Genomic DNA, 20,180 nt, shown 5'->3' on the forward strand with positions numbered 1-20,180 from the left:
ATTGATGGCATAAAATGTTGAGATTTACTCCTAATCTCTCCTTTGTGCACCTCTATTTATGGCCCACAGACATTTTTAAGATGGGATAGGTTCTTAATATCTTGCATGCTAATTGCTTTTATTATAACTATATGCCTGTAAATAATTGTCTTTGGTTAAGCTATTTAGGCCTGTTTTATGCATTTCTTTTTTTTCTCCTCTGTTTTCATTTTATGCCCAGCTGAATTAATAAACCAAATGAAATCTGACTCTGAGTTTTATTTCCGCTCATTATATTAAGAGTAGAAATAGATTTTTATGTACGTAGGCTATAAATATCCCTACTCCCAATGATTTTCTTTCTCTGATTTTGTCTCATTTCTAGACAATCTTTCTTAAAAATGATCCTTACAGAGACTGTGCCATTACGTAACAGGCATCTCCACTATTAAATCTCGGACTGTCAGATCATTTATATTAATTTTAAAAAGTAACTATTAACATAATGCTTCCTATTAACTTGATATTTGGTTTGTAACATCAACTTCATCTAACTGACCTGCAAACAACCAGTGACTGTTACACTTGCATCCATCAGAAAGTGCCAATGCACATCTCCATTCTAGTAATCTTGTACCATGCTGCTGGGTCACTGGTAGTTACTACTGATAGTAGAGCCACAGCTATCAGTAAAGCTTGGACCTAGTGAGGGTCTGAGCACTGCAGGGCTCAGTGTTGTAAAAGGTTCAACCCTGTAGGATCATCTTTCTCCCAGTCTTCTTAGCCCCACTTTTACTATAAATACCTTTTAAACAGCATAAGTGTTGGCCATGTATTTAGTACTGAAATACATGGGCAGCAGGGGGTGGGGAAAATGAACATGTTACCAGTTCTAACGTGACATCTCCCAGTGATTTCAAGGGAACTACCCATCTGAATAAGGGCTTTTCAGCCTGCCATAGGCTGACCATAGAGGAGGGTCTGGTCACCCTGTCTTCTACCAAAACCATGATTAAGAAAGAAAACAGGATGGGCACTCATGAAAAAATTACCTGGCATTAGCTGGCTGTCCATTGCAAACCAATGGGTCTGTTTTGCGGAGTGCTGAAGGGCTGTACCATAAATGCTGTTTTCTTTCTGCCCAAGGAAGGATGGGGAACACCAGCTGAAAATGATCTTTATGGGGAGAAAAAAAGCAAACAAAAAACCAGTCAGGTCCTTCAAAGACCTGAGGCTAAGGCTCATAAATATTTGAGCGTACATGTCACTAGACTTGTAGAAACTGCAAAGGGCTGAAGAGCCCTCAGTTTAAAGATTCTACTGGAGGGCAAGCTCATAGCAAAGGGAAAAAATCTGGAAACTGACTGTCTTGTTTTCATCACCCTTCTCCTTGTAGCGTCTTGTCAGGATTTCCAGCCTTGGTACTGGGGTTCTTTGGAGTTTTCTCGCTCATCATCAATGAAGAAATCTCAAGGTACTCCGGTTTGCAAGGCAGAAGATGCTTGCATTTGAGGTGTAAGGAGAGTTCCATGAAGGAAAGGGGACTAGAGGTGACTGGGGCAGAGTGTGTGGGCACATCTACATGTGCATGAATGTGCCATTGTTACTGAGCATTAAGTTAAGTACCTCTGATACGAGGCACTAACTGAATGTGCAGTAACCGGCGCTACTGTGTAGTAGTGTCGGTGCACAGTCATTTTGTGATGCTTAATGAGCAGTAGACTAATTCTACTGTACATTAACGCATTAGCACAGCTTTTGCTGTGACATGCTAATGCAGAGTAGAATTAGTCTAATGCGCATTAAGCATCTCATGTAGACATGCTGTGTGTTCCTCAGTCTGTTGACATGTCCTTGGAAGTCTCCAACCAAGTCATTGAACTGGCTTGGAAGGCCTGGTTTCTTGCCCAATGAATGATCAGCCCAGCTGACTAGACTCAACAGAGCAAGTATGCATGCACAGAGATGCACAAAGAGCTCTCTCCCATATTCTTCAGGCACTGGACTATTATCCCTTGGCTTGGGTGACTTGGGCTTCCTTCTAATAGAGATCCTATAAAGGATGGTCAGCAGTATCTCTCCAAACCTAAGCCAGGGGCAGGCAAAGTCCAGACCACATGCCGGATTGGGCCCACGGCAGACTCCATTTCCCAGCAGCCCCTGCCTGCCTCACAGTGGCTGGTTTCCATGGAGACCCCAGGACCAGTGGGGCTGTGACAGTGCAGGGTCAGGGTTTCCATGGATACCAGCCCAAGCGGCGCTCACATGGTGTGCAGCTGGGCAAAGAGCTGCTCTGGGACCAGGCTGGGGCTAGGATTTTGTGGCAGTGACAGTATGGTTCAGAGCCAGAGCAGAGCCATGATCTGCTGCCTGCACACCCCTGCGTGGGGCATGCCGGCAGCAGATCGCAGCTCTTCTCTGGCTCTGGCCTGCGCTGGCACCATCACTGGCAAGATCCTGGCTTCAGCCTTGGAGCAGTTCCCTGCCCAGCTGCGTGCCCTGCCAGCACTACTCGGCATCGTGTCCATGAAAACCCTGGCCCCATGCTGCCACACAGTTGCTCCTGGGGTCTCTATGGAAACCAGCTACTGCAAGGCAGGCAAGGGCTGCTGCGAAGTGGAGTCTGGATGCCGGCTGGATCTGCCATTTTGCCCACCCCTGTTCTAAACCTCCAGTTTTATGGCATTTTCCTCCTCTGACCTCCGTTTTCAAGCTGGTCACCATGTGCTTGTGCAAAGATTCAAGGAGATGCATATGAACTTCTGAAGAGCTGCGTGTGGCTCTGGAGCCACGGGTTGGCCAGCCCTGCTTTATAGGGACAAAAGGAAGGGTGCCATGAAGGGAAAATGTATCCTACCTGCAGACCAAGGAGGTATACAGAAAGTATCTGCTAATATTTCTTTTCCTGTTATTTTCTAATCCCCAGGTAGGCTTATGATTCATTGACATCCCAAGAGTCCTGAACAACCTCGCAAGGAAAGGACTCCTTAGTATGATTTCTGTAGCCAATTTTATCCTTTGCACTCCTTCCTTAGAGTTGGCCTGGGTTGGGCTTTTCAAAATAAATACCTTATATTTCAGTAAGGAAAGACATGGGAAATAATGCAAAGGTCCTCTGAGCAACAATCACTTTCAGTATAAATTTCTATGCAGCTGGTTGTCTCCAAAGGCATTTGAAAAAGCCATGTTCCTAACACCTTATTTATGCTGAGTACAGTTCCTCACCCAACAAATCGATCCACTAAAGTCAAGGTGTCATTTCAGGGAGAATGAAAAGAATGAGAATCTGGTCCCAAATACCTTGCATTGATTACTGCCTGCCACTAACGGGGTGTGGTAAGCTTCCAAGAGAGCTCTAGATGTTGGAAGCAGTTTGTTCTTTGAAATCCTGGGGACTCGGTGAGTAGTCATGAGCCAAGAGACTGTCAGTATTCATGCCATCTATACATTCCCAAACACCGTTTGTGCCTTCCTAGCGAAGTAGATTTCCATCCTGAATTGAGGGGAGGGGTAGTGGGATAGCTATTTGCATAAGAAACTGAAGTCATAGGAATAAAAGCACCTATTTTTAACCTAGTCTGAGATCTCTTCTTTTCAGGCAGTTTTTTCTGCGATTAGTTCTGTTTTCCACTTGTTATTCGCAATGTAGTATCTATTCCTGCCTCAAAGTGTTGCTTTGATAATTGGACTTGTGGAATATGATTAAAAGCATTGCTAGTGATGAAGGCTGAAGGTTGAGAGGATAATATAGACCTGTTTGTGATAGACAGGGAGTTGTTTTGTGGAAGTGGGGCAGATAGTCTAGGAATCCCAGCTTAACTGCAGTGAAATGCTGATGAGGAGGTAATACTGGTAAAATCCTCTTAAATGAGAAAAACAGCCGACTGTAACCAAGTGAATATAGGATGTTGAGTATTTATATAGTTTCTTTCTCAAATTGCATTCACTTTTGGCACAGAATGGGATTCAGTATTGTATCCATTTTGCCCTTGCCTTGTTATCAGCCTGCTAAGACACAATGTATGTTTTTGGGTTTGCTTAATTGATAGAAATGGACCAGAACCAGAACCTGTTTTTGATCACCTACAGCTATTGGGGCACTTAAAATCTAGATCATACCTTTTCAGCTCCATTCTGTTGTCATTTTCTGAGTGCTGTTAGTATGATTGACCTGATGCAATTGTTAAGGGGAGGTGTAGCCAAGAACAAAAAAAAAAAACTTGGATCCCTCATAATATCAGGGAGTTGGAATCGAAAGGTTCAGATCCCAAGTGTTCTCTGTGGTTTTGGGTTGAACGCAAAAACAGCAGACAGAGGTTTCCAAATCTGTTTAGGAAAGCCCTGCCACTTAGGAAACACTTGCCCAACACACTTCCTAGCAAAATGGAGAATCATAGGGTCTGCTGGAATATCTGAAATTTCAGAAATTTCTCAGAGCTGATCCCTAAATATTTTGAGCTTTCCCTGTTGCAAGAACCTAGGAGAGGGAACATCTACTGTATTTTTCCTAATGCTGAGGTGGGGGATGGCTCAGTGCAGGTGACCAATTGCAGCTCCTGGACAATTTAAATGAGGCCTCTGAAGAAAGTCATATAATAACAAATTATTATCTGAGGTTGGGCGCTGTGCACAGATCACTGACTCCGATACTTTCTAATCTTGAAAATTTTATTTCCTGCCACCCACAAACGTATTAAGTTTTTCATTTGCAGCAAGAAGGTCTGGGAAGTTTGGCCACCACTACTTATTGTTTGCTCCAAGGGTTAATTTTAAATTAAGACAGAATGGGAAACTCTCCAAATCTATTGACTGCATGTTCAGCAAAAGTCCTGAAGCCAGGGGATCTCTCATGATACATGATACTGATACAGGGACACATTGAGATGAAGGAAGGAAATCTATCCAGGTCTGCAGGCAAGCTGCTAGACAGCCACATAAAAAATGGGTGGGAATGTATGGGTATAATGAACGTAGAAAAGGACAACCTTTGGACTCCCAAATACCTTTCCCACCCAAGACAGCCAAAATGGGATGTGGAGTGAACAGGGAAGGGGAATTACTAGTATTCTCCTAGCAAGGCAGAGGGAACCAGAAGAGAGACTAATCCTCTTATCCAAAAAAAGAATCAGACACAGGCCTCCCAGCTCTATGCCCACCAGGTACCAGTGGTGTTATACCTTCCAATGGGAAGGCATGAAGAGTTTCCCAAACTCTCCAGTGAACCATTACGGTCTGATGCTGCCCCTACTTCAGATTTCCCCCATATGGCCAGTTTTGCTATACCCAGCTAGGGGGAAGGAGCCAAAATAAGGGGAGGGAGAATTGGGAGCAATCTCCTTTTGCTTTAACACTACCAGCCCTTTGTACCAACTGAGCACCTTAAATTTGCTGTGTCACGGAGCAAACCTCTAAAGTTGCTGGTTGAGCATGTCCAGTTGGCTGGGGTGATTCAAGGTGCAGGCCTTTGTGAGCTCACTGGGTTAGCACTTCCAGCATGCTAGATTAATACAAAACCTCATATTTCTGTGGAAATAATAAGCCTCAAATTCATGTTTGTAATCACGTGAGGCTCTGAGCACCTTCAGCTCTTGTGGTCTCATGGCCACAGCGTGCAGGGGCAATGAAGGTCATAAATGATTGCAGAACACAGTAAAAGAAGATCAGCATAAATTTCAGTTCTAATGCCCACAAAGCCGCAGTGACCAGTCTATTTAAAAGTACAATGCCCTGAATCTCTGGGGAATATTGAAATGTGGGCTGTGATCCTACATACAGCAAGTTCTTGTCTTCTCTGGACAGACTTATGGCCCTTTTCATCAGAGCAGGTAGGGGCGAATTTCTCCTTCCTCACTATGCATTATGCATGCGCAAGTTACCATCTCCCACATCAGAAGTAGCTACATTTCAGAGGTGACACGTGTTATAAGAGAGGGAAGGTACCATGGAAGTGAAGTGCTGTGTGGAACAGAACAGATTAGTCAGATGACCTGGACAGAGTTAATCCATTTTAGGTAACTATGATCCATACTTTGCTGATTGCATCAAAGGCAAAGGCAGACTACTAAAAAGTCAATGTTTATACATCTTAGTAACCATTCATGAGACGTGATGACATGGGATACACAGGAATGTAGCAGTTTAACAGGATTCTGATAGACTGTCTGTGGCATCTCTAGCGGACACTGTAAGTACCACACCATCCCCTTGGTCGGGGTCCCCCAACTCACCTGCCACAACTTGTTGTTACCTGAAGAAAGGATGGGTTCAGTGGTGTTCTTCTTCCTGAGAGACCTGACGATGGGGGTACTCACATATAGCGCTGCAGTGTTCCTTGGGGCTCCGCCTCCCCTACACCCCGTCCATTCGCCAACCATTCTGGTGTTCTGCTCATGGTTCCTCCATTCCCAGCAAGCCCCCGTTTAAAGGGCTCCAGCATCAGCTTCAGTGCTGGTCAGTTGCCTGTATATTAAGGCACCTGGAGCCTCAGACCCTGATCCCAGAGGGCTGAGCTCCCGTTCTCTGGTGTCCTTCTCCCACCAAGGGAGAGGAACGTTCCTGTGAGCTTTGAAGTTAAGGTGGCTAGGGAAAGACTGTCCCCAATCCGAAGCAGGACACTGCTTCCCCTGCCTTGAATGCAGGGGCAGCGCCTGCAATGCTGCTATTGCCAGCCTTCGGAGCGACTGCCTGCCTAGCAAGCTCCCCGCTGGCTCTCTCCTTCTCCCTCCCTCCCTCCCTCCCTCCCCCACCGGTTTCCAGTGCAGTTTTTGAATTTCCCACAGTGGCATTAGCTGCTGCAATTAGCTGGGCACCACCCCTCCCAGGAAGCAGCTGTTTGAAGAGCATAATGCTGGCTCATATGGCTGCGGCTGTGGATTCCCCCCAGCACTTTTAACACCTGTGGGGGCTTCTCGCTGCCACATTCTCACAGCCCAGAGAATTTTGCCCACCTTGTGACAAGGTTGATGTAGATCAAGGTTGCAAGATGAACGGGGCTTATAAGAAGTGCTCAGGTGCTAGTTCTAATCTCTGCCTGCTTTTCACCTGATGTGCTGAGAGCAAAATTGTTGGGAAATGGAGGGAACGGGGGAAAAACTTTCTTTGCAGCAGTGACCAGAGGTCACTTACAAGGTCATCATGGTTTTTTCCTGATAGGAGACAATACAAGGGAAGGAGTTAGGAAAGAGTCTGGTGCATCAAGGAAGTATGCCTGGGAAAAGTAAAGCAAGGAAGTTTAGAATTGAGGCCTGACAGGGCCCCTAATATCTAGGGACCAGACCACAAGGCTGAAATAAGGGTAAACAAGCACCACCTAGGAAAGGTATAGGAACCCTGCAGCCAAAAGGAAGGACTTGGAAAGGAAAGTGGTATGTGATATGAAGAGGGCGATTGACTGTTTGATTCTTCCTTCCTCAGGATAAGGAAAGCAGGCCGTGCAGGCCCTTAGCCGGGAGTTGTAGTCCGAGAAGGCTGAGAGTTTTGCTTATGAGAAGCTCTTGTGTTTTTGAACTTTCTGAAAGGGAGGGCTTCTTGGCATGGCTGGAATTCCAAATCAACCCACTGGCCAGCTAAAGGAGTCTGTACTGGGAAAAGGAAGTTGGAGGTGTATGTGTAGCCAGACAGCAGTTGAGGTCAGTTGTACCATTAGAGTCAGGAAAGCCTTGAGTGACCTAACCATCATGGGGTATTGAAATGTGCTAATCTACCCTTGCCAGGAAATGCTTTCCCCTTTTTTGGAGGAAGTGTCAAAAACTTGTGGTCAGAAGAGAAGGTAGAGCTCTCTTCTGTGACTGCAGCACAGAGGAAATGGCATGTTGCTTTGCAGGTAGCCTCTAGACCTATTGCCTGTCTCATGGTCTACTGATCCCTCAGCATGCAGTCAGTGTCAGGCTTCCCCTCTGTCTTGAATTCAGAACCTGTACTGCTTTCACATTAAACAAGTTTCATGTTTACACTGAATGATGCTTATTCCTCTAGCGGCAGATTGTATTAGCAATGGAGAATGGGTTCTAGAGTTTTTGATCCAGGCTTCTGCTTAATCAATGATGGAGCTGGCAGGCCTGGTGTGAACCCCTGGTCCTGACAAAATGTTGTTTCACGGTTCTCAGAGCACTTATACATTTCAAACTGTGGCCCACTTCTTGGCTTTGGCATAACTCCATGGAAGTCAGCAAAACTATGCTGATTTACAGCAGCTAAAGCTTGATCTTGCAGGTATAAGCAGCCCATTGCAAAAGTCAAGTGCAGCCACCCTTTGGGTGCAAATGTAAAATTTGTTCTTTATCGTCTGAGGGTCCAGAGGAGGACCACTCTCATGGTCAAGGGGCAGCAGGGCAGGCCCTACGAAGAGAGGCTAAAGGGCCTGAACCTATTCAGCCTGCACGAGAGAAGGCTGAATGGGGATCTGGTGGCCGTTTACAAACTCACCAAGGAGGGCCACCAGAAATTGGGAGAGACTTTGTTCTCCCGGGCAGCACCAGGGTTTACCAGGAATAATGGCCACAAATTGTTAGAGATAAGGTTCAGGCTGGACATCAGGAGGCATTACTTCATGGTTAGGACTGTCAGGCTCTGGAATGGGCTCCCAAGGGAGGTGATGCTCTCTCCTACCTTGGGGGGTCTCCAAGAGGAGGCTGGATAGATATTTGGCTGGGGTGTTATGACCCCAGCATTCATTCCTGCCTGGGGCAGGGGGTTGGACCTGATGATCTGTTTAGGTCCCTTCCAACCCTAAGCAGTATGATACTATGATCAGTATTATACAGCCTTAGGGCTGGGCTTCATTTTCCTTGGCAGTGGCAGGTGGGAGGTTTTTCCTGGTGACTGTATGGGAGTCTGCTCCATCCATTTCTGCTGAAATTATTTTTAAAACTCTCGTGCACATAGCTCCTATGACTATAAAGCAAACCTTCAGTTGTCATCTTCCAGAGTCTACAGGCAGACGGGTCCTTGCCCTCTCTTGCCAGTTCTTAGGGGTTTCATGCAGCACAAGAGTGGAATTATTAAGTTCCTGACCACTTTCACTGGTGTTCCTTAGATCCCTGTAAAGCTGCTGAGAAACCACACAAATCATTGTTGGTATTTTTGTTGCTGTTCTCACAACTCCCAAGCATCAGCCAAGTCAGGTACGAAAGCCATCCGCAGGTTCAGGGAGCTAAGCAGCCTCTGGCACTGAAGCTGTTCACTGGGTAGGGGGATAGAAAACAGAGGCCCCACCCATCTTGTAGCAGCCTACAGGATGTGAAGGAGAGAAGGGTAGGGCTGTGCGAGGCTTCAGATAGAGTTTCAGATCTGGAGATGCTTCGGACATTTCGGGGTCTGAAGCGGCACATCCGGGTTGAAGCACTGCCTCGTTCTGCTTCCTGAAGCGTTTCGGAGCTGCCATAGGCTATAATGGGGAAACAATAAAAATCTATAACTTTGTTTTTTGTCTGATTTGGATGAAATTTTCGTGAGTGATGGACTCTGCAGAGAGGATGAATCATACCAAGTTTCAAAAAGATCGGTGAAGGGGTTTGGGGGGAATGGCACCCCAAATTCTTGAAAGCAAAACTCATGTCACGTCTAGGCGTTACAACATAGCAGGATGAGAACTGCAGGAGTGGTAGCTCTTACTGAGGCCACAAAGCCTTCCAAGTTTCAAGAAGATCGGTGCAGGGGTTTGGGGGGAACTGCCCCTCAAGCTGTGGACAAGCAAAACTCATGCCATGGGTTCTTGTGGGACTGACTGTGTCTGCCTTGGGGCTGGGAGACACTGCTGCAGGCCTGGCTGCTAAGCTGTTGTGTTACCACTTACCAATCAATCAATCATGATTCACTCAGGCACCAGCTCAATACACAGGACCTAGCTACTAACGACTTAACCAGCATCAATTAGCAACTACAAAACCAGGCTAAGGAGAGGAAAGAATCAATGCAGACAATCAACTGCCCCAAGGCAGACACAGTTTTGGCACAGTTTTGCCTATCAGCAGCTATGGGTGCAGGGCCCCGGACCCCCCCTGCACAGATCTCTTCCACAGCTGGCAGGCGTCACAGCAGGGGCCACCATCCCTGCAGCTGTCACCCCGCTGCGCCTTAACACACACAGTGTCACCCATGGCATGAGTTTTGCTTGTCCACAGCTTGAGGGGCAGTTGCCCCCAAACCCCTGCACTGATCTTCTTGAAACTTAGCAGGCTTTGTGGCCTCAGTAAGAGCTTCCACCCCTGCAGTTTTGACACCCCCCCCCCCCCCCCCGTGGTGTAACACACAGCCATGACATGAGTTTGGCTTTCAAGAATTTGAGGTACAGTTACCCCCAAATCCGTGCATCAATCTTCTTGAAACTTGGCAGGCTTTATGCCCTCAGCAGAGGCTACCACCCCTGAAAGTTTCATCCAAATTGAACAGAAAACAACAAAGTTATAGATATTGATTCCCCATTATACCCTATGGCCAGATCTCTGAGGCGCTTCGGCCGGATCAAGGTGGAAACCCAGTCTGGAGCTCCAGATTGGATCGCGGCCATCTGAAGCGGCCAGACCCTAAGCTGGATCGGATCGCTGTCGACTCGTACAAGCCTACAAAAGGGACAGATGTGCTCTCTGTCTTCCAGCAGGTAGAGCATGATGGAGTTTTCAGGTTGCTAGATTCCCTGTTAGACAAAGCAGGATGATTAAGATGCAGAACTTGAACAGGTTTTAGGGACTACAGACAGGTCAAATTCCCAGTGGGCAGTGGTAGGGATGGTGTGTGCATGCTGGGCTTTTAACCAAGATGGACTATATTATTGTGACACCCCTGCCCTAATCTTTCCTATCAGACACCTGGTAGGTCTCATCCAAAATGAATTGCTTCAGTCACTGAAAGCTCTAAGGGAAACACAGTGAACTGTAATAATTTGTATTGGACTTTGGCTCAGGCACCGAAGTCAATGCTGGTGCTCCTGAAGAAAGTTCCATGGAAAGTTTGCGGAGCACACAAAACCAGGAGGATCAGCTTTATGTCTTACTCAAAAAGCATCAGGTGCTTTGAACCACATGGCAGCTTGGCTCAGGACTGATTCAGAGGGGAAAGTATCCTTTGTTATTATCAAGCACGGCTGTATTGCCCAGCTCTGAGTCTGCTTAGAATATGAGATCTGATGAGAACCTAGCCAGCCAAGGTGGCACGGTAGCGTGATGCAAATTATATGCCATGCCAAAGTGCTTGGTTCCCTGCACTACTTTTGTTTCAAACCACCTTACTATTTCCATGTGACTGTGCCCTCTGAGTGGAAGGGCTGGACCTGATGATCTGTAAGGTCCCTTTGAACCCCTAAAAACTATGAAACTATGAAGCTCTGGGCTTCCTGAGCCTGGCTAAGATCTTTTGTTGTGAGCACATTTCACCATGCTACACTGAGGAGAGAGCACATTTTACCGCATGACCTTGACAATGGGCTGACTTCCTTGTAAATCTTGCAGCATCATTTTTCAACTGAAAAACCACCACAGCCATTCAGGCGTGTGTGCGCTAATACCAAAGTGCAATGCAGCTAACCACATTAGCAGACACAAGGACTGCAGTGACCACAAAGCCTTGCTAACAAGAGACATGGCTTCCAACTGCTGCTTGCTTTGTCTGTCAGCACTGTTTCCCCTCTATTGTCAGCATGCATATGAGCAAGGTGCCTGGCCAACAGGTATCCTATGTTTCATTGGCTTTTTATTGTCAGTAAAATAGAGGTAAAATACAGGTGTAGCAAAAAGATTAATTTGGGATCCTGTTTTTGTCTTTGGAAGCAGGTGTTGAATGTATTGTGCATGAGTTGGAACTTCTTGCACCTTCTCTTGAACATGCAGGCACGGGATTGCTACTCATAATACAGGAACACCTTCTTAGAAATCTAGTCTTGAGGAGTTACTTTGCTCAGCTACACTAAAAGAACTACATAGTCTCCTATTGGCATTAAGTTGTTCAAACAAATGCAAAGAAAGGTTGACTAGCCAGCTGTACCAGTAGCTGAGAGTGAAAAGCATCAGGGAAATGCGTCTTATTTCCAGTTCATTATTCAGAAGCTGTGATAAAACTAACAATGTGATTAAAGATGAGGTATGTTATATAGATCAGAGGTCATTCTCACTGCTCCAGTACAACTAGCTACTATGCAGAAGTAATGCTTGTATAAGAGGTATAACTAGGCACTTAAGCAATGCAGTTCCTGTTATTTCTATGCTCTTGCCCCTCTCCCAGGTTGGTGCCTAGGGGTGGTAACCAGTTGCCTCCCCCCTTGTTATGCTACTGGCTTTTAATCTCATCCTTAGAATTTGTGAAGGTCTCCTACACACCATCTTGGAAGCAGCTACTTTTGAATATAAGATGGAAGTTGGGTAGGGTATGCATTTGGGCTTCATGTCATGTAGAATCAGAAGGAGCATTAGGTCAGTTAATCTGACCTCCTGTGTAACACAGGCCAGATAATTTAACCCAGTTATCCCTGTATTGTGCCCACTACTTTGGCTAGGTGTGCCTTCCAGACAGACATCAATTTGCATTTGAAGACAATGGGGAGTGGAGAATCTGCCACCTCTTGTGGTAGTTTAGTCCAGTGGTCAGTCTCCCACCATTAGAATTGTTTGCTTATTTCTAATTTGAAATAATTGCCTGGCTTGACCTCCCAACCACTTTACCTTTCTCCTCTAGATGAAAGAGCTCTTTTTTGGTTTTGATATTTTTTTCTTGTGTAGGTGTTTATACATCACAGTCAAATCACCTCTGTTGCCTTTTTGATAAGGACTTCAATCTGTTTAGCTTAAGTACTTCACTGAAAGGTATCTTTTTCCTGTCCCCTGAATCATATTTCTGACAGCTTTTTCTGACAGGTAGTTTGTAATGGCTTCAAAATAGATATGTAAGGGCAAGATGCTAAGGCTCAAGAACACACTGGAATTTCTAAATAATTGGAAGCAATTCAGAAGCCTGCTTACAAATTGGTGGCTGTGGTGGATCAATTGGGTATTTAAAGGGGAGGGAGGGGGCATATAAGGAAAATAAGGACCTTGCCAAGCAGCTAAACAATTCCTTCAACCTTCCCTACAAAACATGTTGGAGAGATTGCTAACCCAGACCTGCTTCCTTCTGGCAAGAAAGATGGGGAAGCATCAGAGATGAAGGTAAGAGAAGAGGAAGAGCTAGATCAAACTGATGATTTAAAAGCAGTATGTGGTAGGGCTCAGATGATGTAGATCCAAGAGTTGTCATGGAGCTTAAGTATGAAGTGGCTGAGCTGCCAACAAGAAGATGCAGCCTCTTTCATTTATTAACAACAAGCATTCCAGGGGTCTGAAGGGAATGAAGTGTGGGACCCATAATTTTAAATGGGCTCTAGGTGTGACCCAGGAAACTATAGCTTTACATCTCTACCTGGAAAGTTATTCAAAGTGATAACTGGAAAAAAAAAAAAAAAAGACAGCAAAGCACCCTGACATCAGGAGATATCAGGTTCTAATCAACACACCAATTCTGAAGAGGAAAACTGTATCACCGGGTATGGACACAGACATTTGGAGCTGTTTTAAAGGGGACCATAAGAACAATTGTCCTTTAGAATCGTTCCCCTTGTGATAGAACTGAAAATGTAAATGTGCCCATACCCTTACTAACTGCTGCAGCTTTGTACAGGTTAATAAAGTAGTGAACGAAAGAGAACCAGTTGACAACTTAGCTAGGATTGTACAAGGGAAGTCTTTACTCTGAACCAATCGCCATCATTTTGTTGTGAAAAGGAAGCAGACAAATAAGGCAAGCTCCAGAGCTTGGGTAACACTGCCCAATCTAGGGGAGAATTATTGCTGAAAGAATCAAGAGTAAAACTCTACTTGTGAAAGGTATGCTGCTTTTAAGTGTTGTCTGTCCACTTCCATTACAGAGCAGATGAGCTGCTACCTGCTCTCTGCCACCACCAAGCAGTAAGGAATTATTATAGCTACCCTAGACAACTGCATATCTTCCACTTGCTGATTTTGGTGTATTAAACTGAGGGCCATGTCACATGGGACACTGAGCACATGTTAAATGCACTTAAAACGTGAACGTCCACACAATCAAGCAGGGCAATAAGTGCTAAATACACTTGTATTGTATCACACTGTAGCACAATTGCACCTTGTCCAGCAAGAAGCATATCCAGGTAGTATTATGGGGAATAATATGGGAATTATTATAAAGGCATTGTACAAGTCACTGCTGCGGCCCAATCTGGCCTTTTGTGTGCAGGATTAGGCAGCCCAGCTCAACAGATTGTGGTGGAGCTGGAGAGGGTTTGGGGAGGGGTGTGAACTGTAGGCCTGGAAAAACACTAACTTTGGGCAACTGTTGAGTAGGAAGGGGGAAGGAGGGTGTCTGCCTGCTGGGGCAAAATGGCCATTTGGGACTCATGTCTGGAGGATGTCTCCAGAAATCCTGGCTGATTTCTGGCTGTGTTCTTTCCACTAGGGCTGTGCAAAATTTTTATGGGCGTTTCATTTTGAAGCTGCTTCAACGTGTTTTGAGTTCGAAACAGTGAAATTGAAACGAAACAACAGGCTTTGAAACAGCTTTGAAACTAAATGAGGGCACTCAAAACATTTCGAAAGTTTCAAAGCTGAGCTTGCTTGCAGCTAAACAGCAACTAAAGGAAGAGAGGGGGAAGGAGGGAAGGACTGTTCTGATATTGACTGTGTAGCTGGCCATTCTTCATGAGGTCCCTTCGAATCCCAGTGCTTTGGGGGCAGTGATTTGATTCATTGTTTCAGATCACTGTCCCTGATTCAATTCAGCTGAATCTGAATCTGAAGATTAGACGCTGATTTGGAGAATCAGTGATTCGGCCATATTTGGCAACATTCGCTTTAAAGGTTTTTTCTACATACCTCAAGGTACTAGCGTGGCTCATGAACGCTGAGATGCTGGGGCAGATGGAGTGTCCCACAGGAGTGCGGGGTGGGGGGACCCCCCCCCAGCTCTGCAATCGTCCATGGGGGGACCCCGGGTGCCCCCCCCAGACCCAGGAAGCTCCAGTCACTGAGCCGGGGGGGGGGGGGGGGGGCATGGAAGTGCTTCTGGTCCACTTCCGGGTCTGGTGTCGAGCATGCTGAGGAGCCCCCATGCTCCCGTGGGACACTCCAAGCATCGCAGCATTCACAAGCTGGCTGGTACCTTGAGGTATATAGAAAAAACATTTAAAGCTGTGTCTGTCTGAATCTCCGAATCTTTCCAAATCGCTCCGAATCAATTCGTAGGCTTTGATTTGATTCGGAGAGGTTAAAGGGTCCTCTGATTCGATTTGGATTCAGAGATTTGGCCACCAAATCGGGCCAAATCTCCACCAAATCGAATTAGGGACCAAAGCTTCACACAGCCCTAAAAGACAGTTGTGGAAGTTCAGAAAGGTGAGGGGATACATTCATAGGAGGGCTCCAAGGGAAGAAAGTGGAGGGTCCAATAGTCAGGATGGAAGGAAGGAAGCAATCATTCATTTATAGGTGAGCGGGCTGGAAAAAGTGCTTTTTAATTTGTGTTCAAGGCTTGACCCTCGTCTCACTGGATGTCAATGTAAAAGAAACTATCTAGCGTGAAATAGAGAAGAGCTGCTTTGCTTCAGTAGTGGTTGAGGCCTGTATATTTCCAAACAGGCCTTAACCTATTTGGAAGGTTGAGAGCCCTACAGTAGGTACAAATCCAAAGAGGGAAGATCCCATTCTTGGTAATGATGAGGTAAATACATTCTAGAAGCTGAGTCCAGGGCTCTCATGGAGATGCTAAAGCACATCAGATCAATAACTCAAAGTCCCGGCTCACACATTAGTAGAGTCAATTATCAGCTCTGCTCTCTGCTTCCTTGATTATTATTTCAGCGTGTAGCAGCTGCTTTGCAAGCGTTATGGCCCATCATATGCTGGAGGGACTTAGTTAAATGTAGATTATTGACCGAGGAGACCAAAGAACATGCTATAAAATATACAGGCATGTTCTCTATTAAATTCATAGCAAGAGCAATTATTTTTTACCAGGGGAGTTTTCTGTATCTTTCTTGGAGTCGTATGAAATCCTTCCCTGCCCCATTTCTGTCTTTAAACAGCCATCCCTCTTCTAGTTGAGCTGTTATTAACATCTTCATGTGAATGAAATGTGCTCATTCTATCCTAACATTTTGTACATGTGTGTCTGGACTCCTTGAATGTATATTATATTAACACGGGCAGGCCCCACTTGAGTTAAAGTTGAGTTCCAGTTTTTCTGAGGACTCTGGTCAGAACAATTCAAATTGGATATATGTGTGGAGAACAAATAAATAGTTCAAGGAAACCAAACTTGGCTTGTTTTGTAAATCTCATTGGACTAAGGATCTCTAAGGAGCATCTCTACAGTTCAAACAATGTTTAAAGAAAAAGGCTTTGTAAAACCATTTTTGCAGCAATGTTTGTGTCACAACCCAAAGTTGTGAGTTTTTGTTTGTGTGTGCTTCGGCATCGCTAAATTATGTTCCCGCTAAATTGCAGCTTCCTTGCACGGTGGAGTTCTCTGCTGCAGAAGAGAACCCCAGTGCAACGGGGAATTTCCCGCCAATTTGTAGCTTTCTTTGCATGGTGCATTTCTTTTGCATCTCAGAAATGCACGGTGCAAAGGAGTTCCCGCCATTTGTATGAAGATTCGTGCCACATTATTGGCCGACTGTAATATATGCACACGTAACGGCTGGCGATTGGCTTGTTAGCCGTATAAAGAGCTTGGGTGGCTTCCGCCCAAGTTGGAGAGAAATCACTTAGAGAGCGTAAAGATCTCTAAGCGCTGCGGATCCTCACGGACCCAACGCATTTCTTAAGCAGGCAACAGAGGTCTAAATAGCCTCTGGCCTCTCCCCGTCGCTGAGCGCAATCCTAGAAGTAACCCTTTCCTATATACTCAAGATTCGAACCCACGGAGCTTTAACAACTCCGGGGCCAGAGAGCCGAACCAAACCCACAGAGCTTCGACAACTCTGTGAGAAAGAAATTGCCGAACCCGCGGAGCTTTAACAACTCCAGGGCCAAAGAACCGAATTTGTCATAGTCCTCCAACGAGGATTTAAGCGGAGCTGCACCTGGAAACTGTCCAGCCTACACCGCAACCATCTTGGGTGTAAGTAAATAATCTTTCAATCAACCATTACGCCTCTGTGACTAATTCTAGCCCGTGTGCGCCTTGCTGCCGCACGGTCCTCTCCAGCCCCGCGTGCCCGGGCTGCTGGCCACAGCCCGCGTGCGCAAAGACGGGCCCGGCTCACCCCCGGCCCACACAGTTTGTTTCTCAGATGGAAATGTAAATTTTTTTTGTTATCAGTGTCCGCTTTCAGCATGGACCTTTTAGATAGATGGCTGTGCAATCCTTTTAGTGTGTAGTATTCAGTCTCCTTCTAGTGTTGGCTGGGCCACAATACAGGCTGATACTTTCTGGCAAATGCCGGGGTACAGAGAGAGGTTTTTTTAGCCAAGAAGACTCATGGTGTAATATCTGGTGGTTTTAGACTTGACCTTTGCTATGAACAACCAATCTAAGAGGGCATGGCATTAGTTTGGCTGGAAAATTTCTAAGGATTTTCTGAGCTTCTTACCTTCAGCACAAGACAAGGATGGAGCATGTTACTTCCCTGCATAGGAGCTAACTGGAAATGGATATTTCAGATCCTGGTTGAAAACCAATCTTGTAAAAAAAAAAAAAATCACCTGAAGAGTGCCGCTCTAAGAGAAACATTAAAGTACAGATCTATGCAGAGCAGCTATGCAAGACAGTTCCAGTTACTACATTTCTGGTTGTGTGCTTTCCACAGTACCCACTCCACTTCTGCCAAAATACCTACGAGGGAGAGAGCTGGGGCTTACCTCGCTTTGCACTACAGTCGTTTCCAAAGCATCTCCCTGTTGGGGAAAGAGAATTCTGTTTTGTTTAAATCTGACACCAACAGCTGCCCTCCCTAGAGCTTGGAGGAGTCTCTCTGTTCCTGAAACTCCTTCACATGTGCTGACAGCTGGAAACCCAATCCTCAGAAGGAATAACATTCAAGCTCTTCTTTGGTTGCTGTAGTCCAGGACACTGGGAGGAGATGCGTGTTGTTGTGCTTCCACTTAGTGATGATGTTCCCTAAGCAGCACCTTGAGTGGAAGGAAAGCTGTGTGGTGTAGTGGCAGGAGTATGGCCAAGCCATTAGGAGTTAGGGATAGGGGAGGAAGCAATTCTATTCCTCTCTGCTGCAAACTCAGTATAACCGTTGACTGAAAAACCATTCTGCTACAATTTCCTCAACTATAAAGTTGATCTAATCACACACGCCCACCTCACAAGGGCATTGAAGTTAAAGTAGTATGGCATAACCATGTTTTGAAACCCTCTAGGAAAGACCATACAGTAGAGTGAAGCATCATATTAAGCATAGCTGTCACATCTCAGCCACTTACGTAGCAAACGTTACTTAATGGTGATTTTTTTTGCTGGTTGCAGAGAACCAGTAGCAGAGTGGTGTCAGAAGTCCACTGGATGCATGTGTGAGGCACAGTCAGATCCTTCAGACCATTTTTAAAGTTTCATTGAAATAAAATGATGGTGTTCTGGTCAACTTGGTTGCAAAGGGCACCCTCCAAATGGGAGGGCAAAATGGAAAATAGGTGCAGTAAAATGAATGTGGTGTTGGCATCTGGAGTTTGCAGAAGTGTCTGTTGCACATCCTTCCAGGTGCGGGTGAATGGAGAGAGAAGCAAGGCTGGGATTGACCTAACACTCAAAAATGGAGTCCTGAATCCTCTGTGCTCTTTCTGCGAATTCCCTACCCTGAGCGCTCTGCTATGGAGAGGGCTGGTGGAACTAGGCCCAGGCAGCTGGCAGGGTTTCTATTCCTACTTCATCTATCCTAGACTAATGAGCAATGCCTTGTTACCATTCAGCAGCCCCAACATTGTCACTAGCTATAGAGGCTTGACAGTGACAGTTTAGGGAAGCAGTGGTTGCAGACACCACCTTAAAGAACCATCCCATGTTATGGCAAGGTCATTACACAGCAGGGGTGTGAAGCAGAAGAGATGGTAGATTCTGCTCTATGTGTTGGTTTTTCACTCCGAGCAAGGAAGTCTGTGGAGAAGCTACTGCACCTTCAGGCTGCTTGGTCCACGGCCTCTCTAGCTCTCTCTGCAGCAGCTTTCTCCCTTCCCTCCCTTCTTCGTTCTGTCCCACAGCCATGAGGATCTGAGGGGCTGTTGCACGCAGCATTGTGACAGACGTACAGCCCGTGGATTGCTTACAGTGCCAGCACTCCTGTGTTTGCTTGCACGGGAATTCCTCAGAGCCCTGCTTTTTTTGTCTAGGACCCCGTTTTTTGTTTTGCTCGAGGCTGTTTTCTTTGTGGATTTTGCTTTGTTTTGCTTTTGCGCATTTCACACCAATGAAACGTCGCAGTGGGGGTGCTGTTCAGAGAGAGAAATCTCCAGTACAAGACCCCGTGTGAACCTCCCCAAACAGACCCAAACACTTTTGTTTGAATTTCAGCCTGGAGAGGGATTTGTTGGTGATGCTCTTGACCTCTGTAATGAGACCTCTATTACAGGATGACTGAGTACAGTATCATGAATAGGAGCACTTCTGAAAGACTCTGGGAAAGGAACATCTTAAAGGGGCCTGGGAAGAGTTAGGGTCTTTGGAAATGCCAATCACCTATTGAAAAAAAAATGTACCACTTCTAACTGTTCTAGAAGAGTCCACTGATCCTTATAAATCTGGATTTCTAGATCCTGTAATGTCTACAATAGTTTTTGTATACACACAGATGCCAAGTGCTGTCTACACTTATTTTAGAAATGTCAGTCTATACACAGAGATAACCTCATAATGTGGGCTGGTTAGAAGGGTTTTTACTGGTGTGAATTTGGGCTGGTCATTTAACTCATGAAACGTGAAGTCATAAGTGAGTTAGTCTGTTCATTTGTGAAATGAGTGTCATTAAACCCTGAGTACCACCAGGCTGTCATGGATTCTGTATATGGCACAAATGTTACAGGGAGGCCATTTGGGGGATGTCATGAACCCCACAACATTTTGAGGTGTTTGTAGGGTGTCATATGTGTTTTCGTGAGTTTGTTTCGCTGATGTGGTATGTGTGGTCTCACTGGATAGGTAGTTTTAAGTACTATTCAGCTGTATCATCCTGATGTTTCTATGCCTTGTTGTATTTGATATAA

Source organism: Alligator mississippiensis, chromosome 1 (genome assembly GCF_030867095.1).
Source record: "Alligator mississippiensis isolate rAllMis1 chromosome 1, rAllMis1, whole genome shotgun sequence".
Taxonomy (NCBI): Eukaryota; Metazoa; Chordata; order Crocodylia; family Alligatoridae; genus Alligator; species Alligator mississippiensis.